Below are 20,273 nucleotides of genomic sequence, written 5' to 3'. Positions count from 1 at the left end.
TCTCAAGCGCCCTTGATTTAAAGTCAACGTTACCCGAGTTTTCTTTTGCTTGAAATCCTGGGCCCGCAAGACTTTGGCGTGTGTCGGACGTCTAGTTACTTCTGCAAGCCTGTCTGTATCCTGCGACAGAGAAAATCATTAGGAATTAAGGCTCAAGAGAAATAATGATGATATTTTCACCTGTGGATGCATTGGAAGAATGTGTGCATATTACATCATTTTAGAATTTAAGATAAATCTGAAAAAGATCTTTCAGAGTGTTTGCATGTTAGTGCCTCTGTCAACAACTCCCCCCCCCCCCGTCCCCGCCCCCCCCCCACCGGATTCACAGAGTGCCCTTTGATTTGTTTTTTACGTTTTGGATTCACTATGTGTTTTAAATTTAGGAGCAACTTGAAACACATACACTGATCTAAATATGAATTCTCTATGTAAGATATGATTTCTTGCGTGCTTTGTTTACAAACCAGTCACCTGATCATATGGCTTCAGATTCAATTATCAGTCACAGACCTCCTCGGAGGTTGATTTAGCTATAAAAGTTTGAGTTCACAGTTAAATTCACTCTTCCACTTTCTCCAACTTGAATTTTGATTTCTGCATTTAAATACAACACAGCATTTGAATTAAGGGTCTTCTTGTTACACTGGAAGCTTTTTTCATTTCCCTGAACTCTATAAATGAACTGCATTGTCACATAATCAATAGGAAAAACTCAGCTGTCACAGATCCTAAGCAGCCCCTCGCCACAGAAATAACACGATCTGGCATTTCTGAGTTTGAAAAATGTGCTGTTTGGATGACACGAGACCAGAACTACCCAGACGGCTTAAATGTCAGTGGTCTCTGTGATCGGCTAAGGATGGACCTGCTGAGATACTTCAGATAGGCTTCTCTCCTTGTTGGAGACCAGGTGCTCCTTTTTTCTTCTATAATCAAGTAGTATAAGAGTATTGGGATCTGGGATTCAAAGCTATTTCTAACCTCATCTAAGTCTGTCTGTTCTCATAGAGCTTACGACAATTTCAAATGAGGCATTTCCCTCCCTGAACCAATGAGCAATTCAGATTTGGATTTTGGAGTTGAAATCTGAAACTAAATGTTCAACAACTTCAACACCCATCCTTTGAAGTCCTACATCATTACCATCAATGTGATCAGGATTTCTGCAGTATATAAATCCTTCAGCTCCAAAGTAACTGAATGGCATCTGATCATATGTAGCAGGAACCCATAATCTCCAGCAAGCTCCTTCTCTGCCTCAATGTCCCTGTCTAGTTGCATTTTGGCCTTCTCTCTACAGTCTGCCACGTACATGCTGCCATATCGTGTGAGAGCATGAAGAAGATGTCATCCTTCCTTATCTGTATTTTCTCCCCTTTCATCTTCGATGTAGTACTTTTAACGCACTGACTTCTTTGACCACTGGCATTAAAAAAAAAAAAAGTAGTACTGGGTGGACCTACTGTGGAATCTACCCCACCTGATAGATTATGTGATTAAAAGGTTAATTTATCTCACAAGAACCTTGCCAAGAAGCCTCATGACCTTGGCATACTGTGAATCCTTTACGCACCAAAAGTGAAAGGTAATCTCATTCATAGATTTGCTCTGCCAGTGAACTGACGTATTAAATAGTACAGTTACCCTTAGCCTACTTGGACCCACCTATACAAAGAAAAGTGCTACAGGGGATCAGACAGTAGCAAGCTAGGTGAGACAAATTCTGTTTATAATTTCAAAGCATGAAGGCGTAAAACTTGTCCTTTCTAAAACTAAAGCTATTGGAGCCTGCATTTCCCACATCTACCACGGCTAAGATCTTTGGGATGAACTAAGAAATGCCACCTCTAATTAGTTCATTTGTCATCAGAGAACCACTGCATCCAGCCAGGTATTTTACTCCTATTCAACTCTAGAAGAAAATGGGACAACGTGGGCTATTATAAAAAGCTCAGCATTCAGTGCCAACATTTCAAATTGGCCTCATTTTACAAGTTCTCAGAAACCCCCAAGTCATTCAGACTTTGTCTTGGCAACCCTGCACCAGCCCCAAACGGGACTGTTAACACAGTAGAGTTTATCCATTATCATAGTTCACAGGCTTCTCCATAGCTGCAAGTTGACATTTGGAACCTGTGTCATGCAGAAGGGGTGAAAACCCATCCAGGAACCAAGTCACTTATTTCCAAAGTAACTGTCCTGGGTGGGTGGGGCCAGGGTTGGAGCAGGGGACGGGGAGGGGAAGAACTAGGCACACAATGACCAGGCTGGGATTGACTGAGCTCTGATGTCCATTAAGGACATCCAGATAACTGATGAAAAGAGTTCTTTTCTTGGATACTTTTTCAGTGTGTGAATTTACCTTGTTTACAATTATCAGAAATGACTGATCCTATCCCAGCCCTATACACTGGAGAGTATTATTATTATTACTTAGAAATGTGGTGCACTAAACCATCTTGTCCTCGATTCTTAAGACATAAACCACATGAAGTCGATACCACAAACTTGAGGATTTGCCTGAATTCTTAATCACACAGTGCAGAGATATGATACTCTGGGTACAAGACACGTACTAGACAACCCCAGTGTATACATGGCTCTAAACTGTTAAGTTGTTCATTTCTCTCTATGCTTTCATACACACACCCCCAACTCCATTCCCCCTCAACACACACAGAAAATATTTCTTTCCCTTACTGTCTGCAATCTAAACTTAAGAGCACACAAACCATGAGCTGGAAGGACTGTTTGTTCGCAGTGCTATTTATGTAATACTTCTCTTTTTTCTACCCAGGCATCCACCCCAAGGGACTGAGCAATGCATGGTGCTACTCAACTAGGTCTGAGAGAAAAGCGGGGTATAGCAAGAGCATCTTCACCACTGCAGTGTTCTAGCTGCACCTGTTTTTTCACCCAGTTCCCCAAACTCACTCTCAGCTTAATTTTATGAACATACTATCTGGGTCTCCATTTATCTGTTAAAATGGTCCAGGGTGTTTGCCAGGAGTATTGTGCCACCATTGCTGGCACATTTGTCTCTTCTGTCTAATGTCTGTCATTACACAAAGCGTTCTAAAAAGCTAATTTCCAACTCTGAAAATATACTCTTACTACAGAAGTCATTACATTAGCATAACAAGCCCAAAGTTCCAAGGTGGTAATTTGGTTATAGATCTCAAATCCTTCCTGTTCAATCATATTGATGTTGAGGTATGATGTTGCCCTGCTGCCACTAGGATCTGAGTCAGTGAATCCCCTGCTGGAGGGAAGTTCTTCTGGCATGAACTGTTTGTCCTTGGGAATTCAAAGTGAGGTAAATGTTTCAAGTTTCACCTGCCGAAATTGGGACATTTCTTAAAGATGCCGCCATCTCTTTTTTTCTTTCTCTTTCTGTACACTTCTTTCCTTGACCACCAAGAAAATATGTCTTAAATGATATTCTTCCACAGGTGTCTCATTGGACATGGACAGATATCAGTACTGCTCTCACAGGCAACACGAGCACTTTTTGGTCCTTTTTTTGGGGGGTGGGGTTTGGGAAATCCAACCTCAGTCTGCCCTGCCAACTGTGGCAGTGCAGATTAGCTGAGACTCTGCTGAGGCCCGGATGGTGATGGTGGTAGCAAGGGTCAGTAAGGTTGAGATGTATTCAGATGTTAATTTACACCTGAAAAGACTGAATGCAGTTACCCACACGGGGGGTGACTGGAGTTTCTCAGGAACACTGGCCTTGAGTGATTCCTTGGGAAACATGAAAGTTGAAATGGAGGGGGAAAGTCGTCTGAAAGTTATGGGAGCAGGAAGAAGGGCGGGGAGCAGGGACAGCCTTGATGAATCAAAGGAAATTTATTTAGCCACCAGTTATAAATCTATGTTCAACTTTTCCTTTTTAGCATAGTTTTAAGGTACAACGGACAGGTGGTAACTTCCTCTTTACTACATATTTGGAGATTGTCTATCAAATCCAGAAATACTGATGTGGAAGTAAGGATGAGGGATTAGCCTCATTTTATCTGCCATCGGGATGGGTGTCCTTGTTTTGCTCTATGTTTAACAACTGCTACCTACCTTGCTTAGTGGAATTCCAAAGTACCTCATGAGTAACTAAGAAAGAAAAACCTTCTACATTCCAATACTGCCTTTAACCTCAAACATGGTAAAGGGTTCATTCAGACCCCAGGACCACACTGAGGCATTAATTAGGCTGATGAAATCCATCGAAATGTATGAATTCAGCATAATCAAGTTTCTACCGCAGACTATCGTTAAGGAATACGTGAGCAGCTGGGAGAATAGAAAGTACTGTTAGAGTTAAGTCATGCATGTAATTGAGTATATTTAACATAACCATTTTAATGATCAGTGATTAAAAGTGCATCTTACTTAAATGGTATATCCTCTGCAGTTTGTTCATATCAACTTGATAATATTCTCAAAAGGAAAAAATAGGGATACACATTTCTAAAAAAGATCTTTTTTGAGTTTGGGGAGAAAAAGCAGGAAAGTGAACTGGGGGAAAAAAAGCGGCTTTTGCATGCAAACAGCCACACTGGTGTGATATAAATTAATCACTGTTTTAGGTACCTTCTGTGCTCAGATCAAAGTATTAGGAATATATTACAGGTGATTTTTTTCATCCCTCAAGAAGAATGTATTTTATTAAAGACGCTTTCTCTGTCAGATAAGATTTTTTTTAAGAGACAGGGACAGGGGTCTGCTCAAATCCTGATGATTCTAAGAGCTTCTCCTAGGAACCTGGGAAGTTCACCTTTCCAATTCCACTTCCAGCCTGTGGGGTTGGCTGACCTTAGTGGAACTCACCTCTGTGAAGATAGCATGGGGAAGGAGAGAGAGTACATCACAAGGAGAGAGATGCGCCTGGATGTGGCTGTCTAGGGCCACAAACAGTAAAAGCCCTCAAAGGGAAATGAGCTGTTCAAATCAGCTAGCGGCCTGAGCCTAGACTCCACACACGCAGAGGCAGACTGCTCTGCTCTATTCACTCAGACCTGGCCAGATACATGACGTCATTGTGGAGCCACTCACAAGCCAGCCCAACTCTTTTTGTTGTAGTTTCTCAGCTTTTGTGCTCAAAACACGCAAATCACTGATTACCTAGGAAAGGAGGGGCAGATCTAGATCTATAGCTAGAGGTATGTACATCCCACAACATGTACACATCTATGCAAGCACTATAAAAGTACGGGTTTAAGAGAAGGGATGCAGTTGGCCTAGCTCTCAAAAGTTGCCTCACGGGGCTTTTTTTTCTGCCTTCACCCCTGTCTCCACACCCATAAAGATATGTCTATTCTCCCACTCAAAACAGGGTTAGAAGAGTGGTACGTCTTGGATGTCCGGCAGTTGCACCACGACTTTTTACAAACCTAAATCGGGAGAAAGGAAGGCACAGGCACGTAAAACGATGTCGGGTCATATGATCTGCCTGCTGCAAACAAAAAAATATTTTAAGGGGAAATTTATTTGAAGCCTTCCTTTCACCCAGTAGCGTGTCTTCCTTGGCTTGGAGGGACAGCTTTTGAGAAATCAGGTCTCTCAAGGGGCTCTCCTGCACCCAATGTATAGTCTATAAATATAGTGGAAGAGTCATGCCAGGGGTAGTCAGTGCAAGAGAATCTGGAGTCTTGAAAGCATCTTTTTCTTCTGGCTATGGTGGCACTTAAATGATAATGCGAGCAATGGAGCTAGGAGATTTATATCTTTTGGAAAGTAGGGCAAGCCAGATGGTAATAGCGTCATTAACACACAAACTTGGGATGTGCAAGTGAAGCTTGAAATTGGGAAAGAGATCAGGAGAACAAAGGGGGCTGCTGTTGAAAGGCTACCCCTCTTCTGCCGGCCAAAGCTAAGAGCCTCGTGGTACTGGGGTCTGCTCCTGCCCAGAGCTGGATAATAAACGACAGCTTTCCCCCTCCCCTGTTGTGACTTAGAAAGCACCGAGGAAACTTTTGCAATAGGCAAATGTGGCACTTATTTATGTGTAACCCTTTGTAGTCTGAAGTGGCAGGAATGGGCCTTTAATTCAACTGCACTCCCACCCTCCACCCCCTACCCTAGTTGGATAAGCTCTTGCAATTGTTGACATGTATTTTATGAAATCAAAGTGCCGCTTGTTGTACATTTCAGACAAAAGTTCATTTTCCTCCTCTTATGTAAACACTCTAAGTAAATATTAAAGGTTGAATAGCACTACCTTTTTCATTTTGGTGATGGGGGTTGGTGCGAAGGTGTTGGCGAGGGTTAAACTAGAGAGTTTTACTTTGGAAAGTCTTAATGTTTAAGTTAAACTCCCACTTGCCCAAACAGATACAATTCAGAGAGAATACAGAAGGAGAGTTAAGACAAGATTAACAATGGCATTAATAATAATAATGCAGGTTTATAATAAACATCCATACAAACATCTATAAACAGGCAGGGCAGTTTGGAACTAAAGAAGACAAAATTAATGACTTCGTTTTCATATATATATGTATATGTACGTCTGTATACGTAAGACAGCAAAGGTAACGGTCATTAAGTACTGAATAGCTTGAGTGATGCTTGTTAGCGACTCAAAGTTGACAATGTCTAAACCAAAACCGAAAGTTTTTCTTTTTTTATTCTTAAAAAAAAAAAAATACTGGCGCTCTTTAAAAGCCCGAAGGACTTACCCTCAAGGCATTATTCAGAGTAAAACTGAGACTGGCCGTTCGTCACAGGCAATTGTAAAGGGTTTCAAAGGGCCGATCAAACGATCGCCAGAGTAATCTACATTCAAGTCCGGATGGTGGTGTTACGGCACACACCTGCGGGGTGTTTGCTGTCCGTGCCCCTTGCCGAGCTACAAATCATCATTAAAGCGAGCTGCTTAAGCTTCTTCCCAGCTTCTAGACAAGAGTTACTTGGGACAGTTCACTTTGATATTGCTACAGCTCGCAATTGACAACCACGCTATTTTGGAGCTCAAGCCGGAGCCCACACCCTAGTTCGCGCGCGGCAAAGTAAGGAGGGTGGTGTGATGGGGGTCAGGGGGGAGTGAGTCCATTGTTAAAGTCTGTTTCTCCAATTTTCTGAGCACACTCACCACGAAAATGTATAGGAAACCAGGTTAGAAGCACCTGAAACCCGCCTTGAGTTTTCTACTGAGTGTCTTCCAAAACTTCACTGTCTTTGCCACGACTTTTAACCCACTCAGAGTACAGACAAACTTCACAACCTCAGTTTCTCTCCTTCCCTCTCTTATATACCCACACTCGGGCCAGCACACTCCCTCGAGTGCAAGATAGCATTACTTTTCTCGATCAGGATCGGGGATCTACTTTGAAACTTTCACTTTTGATTCATTCGTTTGGGATTATATCCCCCGCTTCTTTGCGACCTTGCCCTTACTGCCCTCACCTTGAGAGAGAGAAAAAAAATCTGGAGTTGGGTAAAAAGGAAGGGACGTGGGGGTCGGACAGTTGGAGCACGGGAAAAGGCAGGAAGGTCAGTTTCTGTCTGCTACCTGCCTAGGTGTCTGCGAGCCCTCGGCAATCCGTGTGCGCCCCATTTGGGGTGGGGGGAACAATCGGCGGCCGGTGAGGCCAAGATCAAGCAACACTCGGAGCGAATGTATCAATAGACCAATTTTCTGCTCCCACCGCGAGCTTTTTCATTTCAGTCCAGAGTGGAGGCGTCTGCGCTGCGCAAGACTCAACAACACGGTAGCGTCGGGAAAAAGAGGGCGCTAGATGCCGGAGGCGCAAATATGGAAATTAACTCATTAGGAAGGGGTGTGGTTACTGCGAAGCCCCCTCCTCTATCCCTTCCTTTCTCCCTTGCTGCCACCGTCCCAGCTTGCTAAATATGAGATTACAAACAAACAAATAAAGCAGAAGCTGATTACGCAGCCCCAGATCAAACACGCTCCAGATAATTCGCTTCACTCAGCGCTGCGGCCGGACCTGCGGCGCAGCGCGGGCCCCTAACCCCTGCCCGTGGCTTCCGCGCCCGCTCCACGCCAGCCAGGCTTCCGCGGCGCTGAAAGCCAGGGCCCGCGGCGGCGTTTCGAAGGCACAGCACGTGGCCCTGGCGCCCGGTTTGGTATAAGTTTTAAAAGAACAGACAAATGCTTCCACCAATATGGTAACCCTCCGAGGGCTTCTGCTGATTCCAGAGGTCCTAGCCTAAGGCTGCTTGGAGGGGAGGGTGGTGGTGTTCTCTTTGGGGAAAAAAAAAAAAAAAAGACCCCAAACTAGAAAGTAGCGTCCCAGAATGCTTGGCCGGGGGGATTTTCCTGTGGCTTGGCACCCCAAGCGGGGAGGGGGGAGTGGGCGTTGAGAAAGGCTGGGGCCAGGCTTGGGTCGATTTGAGCGTTAAAGACCCGGGTTGAGATATTATTAACCAGAGACCAGGTACCCAAGAGTGAGGGCGAGGGGGTTGGAAAACCTAGGCTGCCTAATTCTGTGTCGAAATAAAATGTTTGGATGGGGGGGGGGTCGGGGAGGGGGGGATAAGAAAGAAACAAAGCGCAAAACCTCTCACATACCCCTCCCCAGCCGCCCTGCCCTCCCGTCCTTAAAGCGGGCCTCTGTGGAGGGCTGCTTTTATGGTTTTTCTTCCTGCGTGGCCCGCCTCCCCGGCCCTGCTCCTTGCCCGGCGCTCCCCCAGCTGCGGGCCCCTTGGAGGAAGGCCGCCCAGTCCCCTCGTCTCCCGCTGCCTGCAGGCCACCGAGCCTCAAAGCGCGCATTGTCCAGCGGGGGCGGGGAGGCCAGCGGGCCCCTAGAGAAGAATAACACTGCGCCCAAGTCCTGTTAGGGAAAGTTTCCTAATGCACTCCTTGTGGTAAAATACACTTTTAACAGGGCGGGGGATGGGGGTGGGGGGATGGGGGGATAACTTGAAAATACATGGCCTTCTCTCAATTTCCCAACTCTTCTCCTTGTCACTTTTTCGGTTCTCAGAAAGGGGGAGAGTGGACCGGAAAGAAATTGGAAGGGGGCCAAAAATGTGAACATGACTCTAGAACCGTCGATGTGATGGTTTTAAAATGCGGGTGGGAAGAGAAGGGGGGGTATCTCCACCCAGGTCTGGGCCGAGGACAGCTGCACAGTCGGTGCGCGGGGGATGAGGGGAGAGGGGCCCCGAGGGCGCGTGTGCAGGCGAAGCATTTCGCACCTCCTGTTTATCTTAGAAGCGAGGCGGGCGGGCGCGGGGCTGGGGCCTGGCGGGGGGGGGGCGAATTGTTCTGCCTCCCGACAGGCAGTAGAAGTTGAATAAAATGGAGAGGCGGGCACACGCAAAAACAAAACCTGCTGTAGACTCGGAGTCTCTCTCCTAGTTCCGAATTCCAAATGGTGAGGGTTCCCCATTTGCAAAGAACTCCGAAGTCTTAAGACCCCAGAGACAGCCGTCCTCCTGCTACGGCAAGAGCCGCGACGGAGAGCCATTAGAATTGAAGCTTTGGGGGCAAATGTGACTAATCTTTCTTTCGGGCAGCGGGGACCCATTCCTTCCAAGCGTTGCCATCTGCATTTGAGGGGTCTCTGGGTTTCGTCCGCTCTTGCAAGCAATTAGCAAAATAATGGCTCGTGCCCCTGGCAAAACTCTGCCTGAAAAAGTATATTCCAAGACACTGCGTTGGTGAATCCGTTTTTTGAAATCAAATCAAAACAAAATAAGACTTTTAAAGAGCCCCAGGCCGGTGCTCTCAGTGTCCAACAACCAAAGTGACCGAAGGGGCGCATTAGTGGCTGTGGCTCTTCAGGAGTTGCGCTAATTTGGTATGTGGACTCAATGTCCTGATGCTAAATCGGCAATATAAAGGGCTGAAGAGCAAGCCCGATAAAAGCTCTAATTGCTACTGGAAGATTTAGGTGGTTGCTAGGATCTGAGGACCACCACCACAAAAAAAACCTCCAATAGAGTGTTTGGGCTGTATGCATTGGGGGTTGGGGGTAGAGTTTCTACGGCGAATAGTGCCCACATCTGCTGGAACTTCCATATCTAAGCTGTTCATTTACGGGAGCCAACTTATGAAATCTCCACAATTAGATCTTCATTGTTCTTCCTCCACAACACTGTCTAGAAAGAAAAGGTCTTCTCGGTCGGGGCCAATCCAACGAAGCGTTTGACGTTATTAAATAATAAAGCGATTGTGATTTACATTGTTGTTCAGGAAAAAAGGCCAATTATCCACTGTTATGTTACCATAAAGATCATATTAACTCGAATTAGTAATCAAACAATATGCGAGCGTTTAAAAAAGTACAGCCGAACTGGGTGACAGCTACCGCGACGTCTTCACTTTCACCAGCGAACCCACCCGCGCCGGCAGCCGGAGCAAGAGAGGCAGTCGCCGCAGACCAGAAAGGAGGGAGAGAGCAGCAAAGTGGTGATTAACGGTCTCCAGTGTTAATTATTCTCAATTAATCCCAAACAGTGCAAACCTTCCCTGGTTCTCTGGAAGTTCCCTGGTTTGGGATGCTCTGAGAATTCCGCCTTTCTGGGAGGGGTTTGTAAGAAATGCGGAAGAGGCAATCTCAGTGAGCGAAGGGTAGGGGTGTAGGTGTGCGTATGGATGTTGAGTGCGGTGTGTGCGCGGGAGGTTTGCTGCCTTTCCCAGAGCCTGGAGCGCACCCCGAGGCGGGGGCCTGGGGAGGGCATGGCCCGCAGCATCCTTACACGCCTAGTGAATCTTGCGTCTTCTCTACTCAAATCACTCTCTCTCTCTCGCCCTCTGTTATTAGGTTTATAACTCTTTGCCCACTTAAATTTGTGCAGCCAACCAAGGAAATCTAAATAGGTTTGAGTCGCCCCTTGGGTGCAGAATGGAGGCTCTAATAAGAAAGATTAATTGTGGGTGTGTACCTGCCGGAAGACGCGGCAGCTATCAAACAGTGGAGGGCAGCGTGTCGAGGGGAGGGAGACGCCTCTCGTCCGAGGCCCAGACTTTAGTAGGCGCCGTAGGCATACTCATCGCAGCCTACGGGCAACTGGTTGTAGTCACAAGCAAAGGGCGCCACAGAGATGGTAAGACCCGTCTCTTCCTGTGTTATGTGAGGTTTTAAAGAACTTGGCCCCTATTCACCCTGCACACCAAATCCTCCGGCCCTGCGCTCTGCCCCGCCGGACTCCCGACTCCTTGCCTCCACGCCCGAGGCGGGAGTTGGGTAGAGCTGTGGCTTCTGCCCTGGGAGGTCTGCCTATTCCCTCCCCCCACCCACTGCACAACAATGTTCAGGCGAATGATAAAGGTTTTGCTCCGAGGGCTCGAAAGTTGATATTTTTGTTGCCGCGGTGAAAAATGTATATGGTTACATGGTTTTAAATAAGCGAACAGGGAGCAATTTTCCTCGGCGCGATGCTTCAGCAAGTCCGAGGACAGAGGGAAATCAGCCAGTGGCAGGGCCGTGGGGATCTCTCCCCGCGCGGCGGCGGCGGTGGGGGAACCTTCCTTGCCCGTAAGGTCCTTTCCTCCTTCTTTCCTCCCACTTTCTACTAAACGCTCGGATCCCAGATTAAGAAGTGTCAGAAGGGGGTGGGGCGGAGAAGAGTAGGAACCAGGTGGGGAATGGGGGCAGGAAGGGATTGACAAGAATAGTTTCTCTAGTAGCGTTCCCTCCCTCAATAATTCCATTTAAAACTTGAGGCCCCGAGGCCCGAGTTTAAACAGATGTACAGTAAAATCTCCCCAAGGTCCGGCCCTTCAGTGGTGGGGCAGCCAAAGAGTGGTCGCATCTTTGCCGAGAGTTTTCGAACAGTTGCTGCCTTTCCTACCCCCGCCCCTTCTCTATCTCCCAGTAAAACCAATTCAAAAGGGGACAGACTCCACTCCACAAGATTAATGTTCGTTCATTTGCAGGATTAATCCTCTCACGAAGCACAATAAAATACTAGGGTTCTTTTAAATTTAAATAAATACACGAAATCCGTGCCTTCCCTCCTTTCCTGTTTAGTCTCTCTCCAGACATCAGAAAACAGTGCCTTGGAACCTAGTAAATCTCAGAAGAACTTTTAACTCAGAGTTTTCAGATCATCTGGGGGCTGTTGTGGGCATTGATATTGGGAGAGAGTGGAGAGACCAGCTTAACTTTAAATATCTATGGCTATACATTTTGATTTGGAACTCGCGATTAAAAATCTATTTGTTCCTCCCAGGGCTCAGCAGATTTCAATGTCGGACATGGAGCCACAAAATGTTCATTAAAGGAACCTAACCAAGGCTACTGTATGGCCACTTTGTGAACTCAGAACTATGGATGGGGGAAAAGTATGAAAGTGTGAGTTGATGTCACGCTGGCTGTCAGTGTGTGGTCTATTGTGGAGAATGGTGCTTTTTGACTGAACAGAGGGAGCCCCCCTCCCCCCTTCCCCAGCTCTACTGCACCTGCACTGGATGAGGGAGTCCCTGCCATTCAGCCCATCGCAGATTGTTCAAACAGAAGACATCTCTGACAGCACTCAATTCATTACATTTCTTCCTGCTTTTCAAACCAACACACACACACAAAATGAGTATTGCCAGCCAGTGACAGCCAAAAAAATCTTAAAATACTTTATATGCAGCTAATTTGGAAGCTCACACAACTAACTATGAAATATTTTGTATCCTTAACTTGTAAGGCTTCTCGAAAAAAAGATTACCTGATGTTTCCTATTGAAAACATACCTCCATAGTTTACATGGGCAGAGTAAGTTTTGCAGAAAGACACGGCAGCATGGTGCATGGAGAAGTTTTAATGGGAATGAAAGCAGAAACTTGCAAAAGAGAAAAGCCCCTGATTTATCTTATCAGAAGGGCAGCTCGAAATGCATTCATTATTTATGCTGGTGAACCAGCTTGCTAATAGAAGTGAGGTACCCAAGAGCCAGGGGCGGGCAGTGAGCAAAGCAAGAAAGAGTAGTACGGGAGGCATCAGGCTGAAGTGTGAGCTAAATATTTAAATCAATTTTCTAACAACGATGTCTTCCCCCCATATGCTCAGGTTTATTTTGCCATCTTAGACTCCAAGACGTTTTTGCACCATTTTACAAAGCCGATGAGAGAGTGTTTAGAAAGCTGATGAGAGCGTGTTAGCCTAGTTTAACGGAAGTTGGAGTAAACAAACTCTCACAAGGAAAACTTAATTTTAAGATATTTTCCTTGAAGGTGGGAGTAAGGGGGAAACAAAGAAAGGGAAGAGGACTTCTTTGAGCAGAAGGAAAACACAAGTTTGCCATTTAGTATTTCAGGCTGATTAAACTGTAATGTTATGCAATAACCCAGATTTGAGTTATGTGTGATAGTCAAATCGACCTGGATGTGAGTTGATACTAAACTGACTGCATGTGAAATATTGGCTAATTCTCAGTAAATCATTAGTCTGAACCAATATCAGAACATAAGGCCTAGTTCCCAGAACCCCTCCCATTGCAAGGGCAGTCAATGAATTAAATCGGTTCGTAAACAAAACTTGAGAAATGCAGAGGTGCTTTCACCCAACAAATAATTCTATCCATTTTACATGGAGTGCACGGACCAAATGTCTTTCTTATCTACAGTTTAAATCACTGTTCCAAGGCGTTCTCTCAGCAAGTCTTTCTTGATTCTCAAAAGATTATTAAAAGCTACACAAATTATTAGGAGTGGAGAAGGAATGAGAAAATGGAAATGGCATAGCAATGGCAAGCCTGAAGCAATTGTCCCAACCATGGCTCCATATTAGAACCGGAAAACTTTGGGGAGTCCAATTCTCCATCCACCACTGAAACTTATGCAGGGCTAAATAAAATAAAGATATGGTGTACTTGGTAAAGGCTTTTAGTGTAACTCGTTGATCGTCTCAAAACAAAACAAATGTAAACCCAAATCAACTCATTCAGACCTCACAACAAACTCTACTTAGCAAATCAAATAACTATATAGTTGTTTACCTATATATGTAAATATATAAATATGTATTTATGTTTATATAAATATATCGAGTGCCAAGGTGACACAGTGATGAGTGTTGTGTGCGTGACCATGTAAGTAGTGAAGCCTCTGGCTACTTGGTGTTTGGTTATGCTGAGGGGCGACAGCCTCTGTAGCCTCAAAAGCTGGAGCTGGGTTCTGGGGATGGAGACCAGTTCCCCTGGCCTCTCCCTGCAAGTGTTCGCATTGCCCTTTCTGGAACACTCAAACGAATCATTTCATCCCCGAGGCCCTGCAGACCCTGACGTCACGAGGTGGAGATGGGGGCGCAGTCCCGCTCTGGCCTGGCCGCCAGCGATAAGAACCCTCGGGAAGAATTCACCGCTCCTTTTAATACAGTAATTATTTTTCTGCCTTCTGTTGGGGGGGGGGGCGGCTGCTGCCCGGAATGTCGGCATCCCTCCCTTCAGGAAGAAGCCCAGGGGTGGCAAGTTTGCAGGATAACTTCCTAGGCGAACCCTAAGCCAGGAAGGGCACTGGAAAAGGAAGAAGGGTGGTCTGAACAAGGCTAATTTCACCGCTCAAGACCAGAAAGGAGAGGAAGAACCCGAATTTCTGTATTGATCTCTGGAGTCTAAAAGGAGAAGCTTTTGCCTTCCTAGCTCCTAATTCCAATGGACAGTAAGAAAAGTAATAGCTATCAATTACTCCTATTTAGCGTCAGTGGCTTTGTACTCATCTTCTGCGAGGTAACTATATATTATCCCTATTTTATAAATGGGGAAGTGAAGGATCTGCATCCTCCCATCCCTACCTACTCTGATCCTAGAGGGGTGCAGCTTTCCGGGGAGCCCACGTAGCTCCTGTGGCTTCCCACAGCCATGCCAATGCGCAGCCTCTGGCATTGGGAAGGGCTAAGAGCGAGATAACTCATGCTGAGCCTCGGCACCAAACAGGGACAAATAACCCCTTTAAAATAAGGGTCTGAGATTAAAGGCAAGAGGAAGGCAGAACGTGAGTCAGTCAACCTCTGATGTGGGAAGCTTGGGGCCTAGAACCATCTTTGGCGTCACGAGGTCAACGTGGAGTGGGCTGGGGTAGAGGAGATAGAGGACTCCGGAGGGGCGAGGGACTTTGCAAACTTGCCCGTCGCGGCACGGTCAAGGGCCGAGAAAGGAAATCGGGCCGTTTGGGCAGGGTTCGGGCGGAGAGAACTCGAGCCCTCCGCAGCACCTTCCCAGGGAGCCCCAAGGGGGCCGTGGCCAGGGCCGCGGTGACGTCAGGTCCCCCGCCGGGCGCTTGGCCGCCTCAGCTTCCATCTGCCCGCGCATCCGCTCCGGGCGCTGGGCGCGGCGCGCTCCCTAGGGCTAGCGGGTGGGAGGCCCGCGCGCTCACAGTCCTGCGCCGCGCCCCGCACCCAAGGCCAGGTAGGGAGGCAAAAGATAGCTCAAGGCGCCGAAATCTTTACTAATAGCGCACATTTCATTCCGTACATGCAGGCAGACGAGGGTAATGAAACGAGCGACTCCTTGGACCTTTTAAATCACCTGACACTTCTTTGCAAAGTAGAGCAAGCATCTCAAGTCCAAAATCCCAGAAGTAGCAAATATCTTTGCGTCCTGAAATGAGAGGACGTTCCATTTGCTTTTGAAGAGAAACTGAGTGCACCGCTCACTGAATCAGAAATATCACCATTGCACCAAAATGTAAAAATAAAATCCATCTAGACCCGCGTACATAAAGAGAGCTCTCTGCCAATGAAAATCGTGGCCTTGTCTTAGTAACCCACCCACCCAAAGAGAATTCTTCTCTTAGTTAAAATAAGAAAGTCGAGTCCATTATTTCCTAAAGTCCAAGTAAGCCAAACATAAAGAAATTGAAAACAAAAATTGTAAAACCGGAGAGCATCGTCAGAAGAGAGAGAGGTTACAAAGTCTCCCTGGGTGATATCAGAGGTCATATTTCAAGGAAAGTTTTTAATAGAAAATAACTATGAAAGATACTAAACCAATTCTCTGGTTTGGGCAATTTCCTTATCTTTGGAAAGCTCTTTCCACAGTTGTTCACTCTAGAACTCCGGAAGCTGTTTCCCTTTGGACTTTAATCCATATTTTCATAGTAAAGGTCAGGAGTTTCTCCCTCTTCTCCTGTCTTTAAGGGATCCACCTCATAGACGAGGTCCCTAAGGAAATCCATCCAGCCACCTTCCAACTTCGGTCAAAAAAGAAAGCAACGAAAAGAAAGAAATCAACCGCCACCCCCAATCTCACTTGTAGCTCTCCTGAAAGGCAGCCTTTGCTCTGAGAGCAAGGAGAGGCAGCATAAAAAACAGTGAGATGCAAATTATTTTAAGGCAATAATGGTGGGGTGTGGGGGGAGGAAGTGCTGGAGAATGTAAACTCAAGCCTCTGCTAAAGCTCAGGGCAGAAGAAATTCCTTCCACAAAACAAAATATAAGAAACTGTTTTGCAAAATTCTCCAAAAGCAAGAAATAAAATGGGGGGGAATATTAAAAATATTTTAATTACAACAAATAAATAAATAACCAGTGCCAACTAGCAGGCGATCAAACCACAGTCAAACTTCAATCTCAGAGCAGTTAGCTATAAACTGTTAGCAGCTGAAAAGTAAACCTTGTGCACACAAAGGCACTGTTTAATTTTCTTCTTGTAAGGATTCTAAAAGAAGACCCCATCACTATACAGTTAAGCAGTATTTCTTGTGCCCCTGAGGCGCTGATCAGTTCTTTATAATGTGAGAAAAGTGGCAGCTCAAAACCCTGTCAATGGAGCTCCCACAACAGAAGTTCTGAAAAGCTGAATGAATTGGGTTTGTAATTACTGCATCCCGCCCCCCCTCACCCCTTGCAGCTTATCTCTTATTCATTCACCTTATATTATTGTTAAAGAATCTTACTCACAAAATCATTCCCTTCCCATTTTACCTGGGGTCACAGAGGAACTTATGACATGGCAGAAATGGAACACTCACCCCCCACTACACCTGGAAATGTTCAGACCAATAGGTAGGGAGGGGAGGAGGGATTATCTGGTACCCCAATTTACTTTGAGACTACTAGAACTCAGAGTACTCAACCTATGGAGTCTTCCATTTTAATACCCGAAATTTATTGGCAAACAGGAATGTGTACCCTTTCTAAACTCAGAGCCTGCCTGTTTCCGAAATCCTGTGACATCTCCACTTAGAAAAGGCAAAGGTTATAAATAAATCTCCTCCCCTCTCTCTCCACATTGTAAGGCCCTAAAAGACTATGCTAGACATGATGTAGAAATTAAGACAACTTATTACGCTCTTGTTTTTTTTCTTTTAAACCAAAAATGGTAAATAAAATAGAAAAAGAGACTATAATCCCCCTCCCCCGATACACACACACACACTCGCGCGCGCACACACACACACACACACCCAGTCCAGAAAAATGTTTTATGAAAAAGTCAGCTATAGAATGCCAGGGCTCTGTGTGTATTTCAATCCAAGGCATTGCTGATGGAGAAGATTCTCCTGAGATTTCCTACTGTAAGATTGTGTCGGTTCTAGAAATAAGTACAGCTATTACAACCAAATCTACTAGCAGACTAAATAATTAATTGAAGCGTTGCTCTTTGACCCTTGAAAAGTCCAGTAGGGACACGTTTATAGTAATAATACCTCCGAATGAGCCCTTGTCAAATATTCATTTAGTGGTTAATGTGAGCCATTTCCCCCTGGGACCGTCTGTAATACCGGCTTCCCAGCATTGGCAAGAAACCTTGCTAATCTACTACAGCTCAGCAATATTTTAACACTCTTTATTTAAAGTATGGGGGGGGGTGGGTGCAGGGAGAGAAAAAAAATTGCAGAGGGAACAAACTATAATCTCATCCTTCTGCACATTTCTATTCTGTGTATAAGGTTAACAAAACATTAAATTCACCCCTTTGACTGCAAATTGAATGGTTTTAGTGAGCAGGATAATATCCCGAGGAAGAAACTGAACACTCAACAACTAACTTTAGCACTGGGAGATAATCATCTCTGGGCAAGCTTAAGGGTTTACCCCCTTCTTGGAAATCATGTTATAATTAAAATATCATATGTTCAATATTGATCTAGCCATGAAACTACACATCTTGGGGGAAACATTTAACCCAATCAAATGAGTGATGAAATATGTATCATTTTCCTCAAATGCAGTTTATCAAAAGAATTTATATCTGCAAACAAAATATTCTGGCTTTCATTTGGTTAGGAGATATGGAGGTCTAGGAGGGGGAATGAGAGTTCTCTCGTTTTATGCAGACAGTAACAGTCATTCAAAACTACTTCAACTTCCCACAATATTGCTCTCCTCCCTCTTGCAAAATATTTGAACCTGAGCATTTTCCCAAAAAGTTTAAAAAAAATTTTTTTTTTTTTAGTCTGATCCTGTGGGCTTTTTAAACTGGTAGGTTAGTGCAGTGCAATTACTCTAAACCCCAATACATATTTCTAATATATCTCTACTTTTCAAATATATACACACCATATAGTTGATTGGTTCGAATTCCAGGAATATTCTCCCCACCCCCCAGCAAGATCATTTGGATCTTTATTCAAAGTTTCTTTTATTCGTATGTGTGAGCAAGAACTGGCGAATGTGCTCATTACCACGTGAATAATCCGTATATGCATTACAATGGCTGGCCAGGCCGGGGGAAATTCTTTTAGAGTCTCTGCATTAATTAGGGGGGGAAATGCCTCACTTAGAATTGGGAACTGGCATAATAATTGTCCTTTCCCAGTACAATATTACCCTTAAAATGAGGATTAAAAAAAGGAATAAATAAAAACCAACAAACACCTAAAATAAAGCAATCCATACGAAATAAAAATACATAAAATATGAGAATATCCTCAGCTGAGTCTAGAACTAACATTAACAACACCAAGAGAAAGAAATACTTCCTTGGAAAACGAGAAGATGCGAACCAACGGGATGAACTAACTTAGTGGCTGCAGCCGATACTTTACTCAAGGGTGAAAGGCGCAGCTGGATTCCAACTTCTCCAAAGTTGTAGCAAGTTCACACAACAAGCCCTTGAAATTGTAGGAAGGAAACCCACGCTCCTAATGCTGGACCCTAGGCTCCTGGTCCCCTTCGGTGGGGGAAGATAAGCGAGGTAAGTAGTGAGTAAAAGAAAAGTCCCGGAGTCGGTCTTTCAGATTCTCTGACTGCGCCAAAGTGCGCGGGTCGGTTGTGGTGCAGAAACATCGCTAATTCAAAGACCACGGCGATTCCCCAACTTTTGCGCTCCCACTGAGGACAACTATAGTCTTTCTTTACCTTTCCTAGGGCAAAAGAAAACAACAAATCCAATCCTGTTTCTCCACCCCTTTCCCCCTCCCCCTACTTCTCTACTACTGTAGTAAAACATGGTCAACAGATCAAAAGCACAATCATCTCCAAATGTGATTAGACCGGACAAAGTAAAATATCTACCTCAGAGTTGATTGTTTTCTTCTTTAATATGGCTGTTGCCTGGCTTCTCTTTTGCTTGTTATCAGCTGCAGAGATTATCCGATTTGGGGCTACAGGCTTGGACCCGCGCTGCCAATTTAAGAAACAGAATTCGTGGAGAAAGAGAGAGGAAAAAAGAAAATAAATAATAATAATAATAAATAGCTGTGATAAGTCGGGGAGTTTTGCAAGATGCTCTTTGCTTTCCCTCGCCCCTAAACAGGAAAATGTAGAAAAGAAAGTTTTTGAAGTTAGGGAACAAAGAAAGCAAACCACTTGTTTCTTAGACAATAGCAGGGCCAGAGTAATCCAAACACCCACCCAGCAGATGAGTACTTTGCTTGTCTAGTTTGCAATTATTCCTATACAAGAAGCATCATTTTCCCCCATAACCACGTTTCCAAAGGGCCATTGTGCTGTGCAGAAATCGAAAACAAAACCAGCCAACCTGGTTCTGATTTGGCTCAATACCCCATCTGCTAAGCTACATGAAATTTTTCAGAATTGACTCCTTTCTGGCAACAAGTGGCATAAATCAGTTGAAGTCCCCATCATGCTTATTCATGTTGCTTAGAAAACGAGGGGGTGGATTTACAATATATGTCCCTAGTTTCTATTTTGGAAATGACATAAGCATTTCCATTTTTTCGAGAGTACTTATTCAATTAATCATCCAGCCATTTATTTGTTGCACTTAACATTAGCACATGCTACTGGACTAGAATACCAAGGTTTTAGGTACTTTGCTTTCCTGGCTGAGCACAGTATATCCCCCGAGGAGTTGGGCATAATCACAGTGTTATCCAAATAAATGAAAGACTCAAGCATAATTTCAGTGTCCATATTTCAAAAATTTATTTATCTCAAACTGTGCATAATGGAGTAAAAACTTAAGTT

At 44.9% G+C, this 20,273-nt stretch overlaps 1 protein-coding gene across 4 annotated transcripts in view; it reads right to left on the bottom strand.

Moving 5' to 3' along the window:
- Nucleotides 1-20,273, bottom strand: part of SOX2 (SRY-box transcription factor 2) — a 120,822-nt gene that overhangs the window by 8,443 nt on the left and 92,106 nt on the right. For 3 of the 4 annotated variants that reach the window (XR_007477707.1, XR_007477708.1, XR_004476025.2), the window contains exons 2-3: nt 19,359-19,466; nt 34-120 (exon numbers count right to left, since the gene is read on the bottom strand). The gene's annotated coding sequence lies outside the window, so the exon portion shown is untranslated. The remainder of the gene's footprint in view (nt 1-33; nt 121-19,358; nt 19,467-20,273) is intronic. The other variant, XR_007477709.1, reaches the window with a different exon arrangement.

This window comes from Orcinus orca, chromosome 5 (assembly GCF_937001465.1).
Source record: "Orcinus orca chromosome 5, mOrcOrc1.1, whole genome shotgun sequence".
NCBI classification, from domain to species: domain Eukaryota; kingdom Metazoa; phylum Chordata; class Mammalia; order Artiodactyla; family Delphinidae; genus Orcinus; species Orcinus orca.
This window is presented reverse-complemented; position numbering and strand designations above follow the sequence as displayed.